Raw genomic sequence first — 2,409 nt, forward strand, 5'->3', positions numbered from 1 at the left:
TTAATGCCACAAAATACACAATTAATGCCAAAAAATACACAATTAAAGCCAAAAAATACACAATTAATGCCAAAAAATACACAATTAATGCCAAAAAAATACAAAAAAATACAAAAAAATACAAAAAAATACAAAAAAATACAAAAAAATACAAAATTAATGCCAAAAAATACACAATTAAAGCCAAAAAATACCAAAAAATACACAATTAATGCCACAAAATACACAATTAATGCCAAAAAATACACAATTAATGCCACAAAATACACAATTAATGCCACAAAATACACAATTAATGCCAAAAAATACACAATTAATGCCACAAAATACACAATTAATGCCAAAAAATACACAATTAAAGCCAAAAATACACAATTAATGCCAAAAAATACACAATTAAAGCCAAAAAATACACAATTAAAGCCAAAAAATACACAATTAATGCCAAAAATACACAATTAAAGCCAAAAAATACCAAAAAATACACAATTAATGCCAAAAAATACACAATTAATGCCAAAAACTCAGGGAAACATGGCAGGAAAAAGTGATGAAATCCTCACGAAGAAGGTCTGAAAACAGCCCAAATGGTGCGTGTGAAGAGCGAGTGAAGGGGGTCTTACCTTGGGTCTCGGGGGTCTCGGAGGTCTCGGGGGTCTCGGGGGTCTCGGGGGTCTCGGGGGTCTCGGAGGTCTGGTCTCAGGCTGCAGGGAACAGCGCTGGAGCCCGTGGCGGTCTGGGGCGGTCTGGGGCGGTCTGGGGCGGCGAGCGGTCTGGGCGGAGACGTGCAGCAGGCCGAGTGCTCCAGGGGTCAAATATGCGCCCGGCATACTTCACACTCGGAGACGCACAATTAACACAGAGGTGATTGCCACGGAGACTGACCTGCAGAGACCCCCTACCTCAGGTCCCCCAGGTCCCCCTGTCTCCACTCTAAAGTGATGTCAGCAGGGGGAGAGGTCAGAAACATTTAAATTAATTCTGTTTTTCACATCATTTTGGTTCATTATTAACACCATACTGTATCTGTCTGTGTCTGTGTGTGTGTCTTTGTGTGTGTCTGTCTGTGAGTCTGTCTGTCTGTGTGTGTGTGTGTCTGTGTGTGTGTGTGTGTCTTTGTGTGTGTGTGTCTGTCTGTGTGTGTGTGTGTGTGTGTGTGTGTCTGTGTGTGTGTGTGTCTGTCTGTGTGTGTCTGTCTGTGAGTCTGTCTATCTGTGTATGTGTCTTTGTATGTGTCTGTCTGTGTCAGTGTGTCTCTGTGTGTGTTTGTGTGAGTCTGTGTCTGTCTGTGTCTGTGTCTCTGTCTGTGTGTGTCTGTGTGTGTGTTTTTTTGTGTGTGTGTGTGTCTCTCTTTTTTTTGTGCGTTTGTCTGTCTGTGTGTGTCTCTCTGTGTGTGTCTGTCTATCTGTGTGTGTGTGTGTCTGGTGTGGGTTCTGTGTGTGTGTGTCTATCTGTGTGTGTGTGTGTTTGTTCTGTTTCTCTGTGTGCTCGTGTGTCTGTTAGATCTGTGTGTGTGTGTGTGTGTGTGTGTGTGTGTGTGTCAGTGTGTGTGTGTATGTGTCGTGTGTTCTGTGTGTGTGTGTCTGATGTGTTGTTTTTTTTTGAGTCTGTCTATCTGTGTATGTGTCAGTGTGTCTCTGTGTTTGTATGTGTCTGTTCTGTCAGTGTGTTTCTGTGTGTGTTTCTGTGAGTCTCTGTCTCACTGTCTGTGTCTGTGTCTCTGTGTGTGTGTCTCTGTGTATGTGTGTGTCTGTGTGTGTGTCTGTCTATCTGTGTGTGTGTGTGTCTGTGTGTGTGTGTGTCTGTGTCTCATACTGTCTCCTAAGCCCCTCCCACACTCAGGGAGCCAATAGGCACGTCAGACAACATGGTCAGTAACTACACACTAACACACTGTTAACTCTACTCACCAACAGTAAGACGATGCTAACTAACACACACACACAGAGACACACACACACACACACACACACACACACAGACACACACACACACACAGACACACACACACACAGAACACACACACACACACAGAGACACACACACACACAGACACACACACACACACACAGAGACACAACACACACAGACACACACACACACACACAGAGAAACACACACACACAGACAGACACCCACAGACAGACACACACACACACAAAGACACACACACAACACACAGACACAGAGACACAACACACAGAGACAGACACACACACACACACAACACACACCACAGACACACACACACACACACAGACACACACACACAGACAGACACAGACACACACACACACACAGATACACACACACACACACACACACACAGACACACACACACACACAGACACACACACACACAGACAGACACAGAGAGACACACACACACACAGACACACACAGAGACAC

General features: G+C 44.1%; 1 protein-coding gene across 2 annotated transcripts in view; it reads right to left on the bottom strand.

The window, feature by feature from the left end:
- The window catches only part of LOC120549800 (tetraspanin-7-like), a 3,614-nt gene extending 2,721 nt beyond the window's left edge, over positions 1-893 (bottom strand). For both annotated transcript variants that reach the window (XR_005637435.1, XM_039786941.1), the window contains exon 1: positions 624-893. The gene's annotated coding sequence lies outside the window, so the exon portion shown is untranslated. The remainder of the gene's footprint in view (positions 1-623) is intronic.
- Positions 894-2,409: the final 1,516 nt, after the last annotated feature.

Source organism: Perca fluviatilis, chromosome 20, assembly GCF_010015445.1.
Source record: "Perca fluviatilis chromosome 20, GENO_Pfluv_1.0, whole genome shotgun sequence".
NCBI classification, from domain to species: Eukaryota; Metazoa; Chordata; class Actinopteri; order Perciformes; family Percidae; genus Perca; species Perca fluviatilis.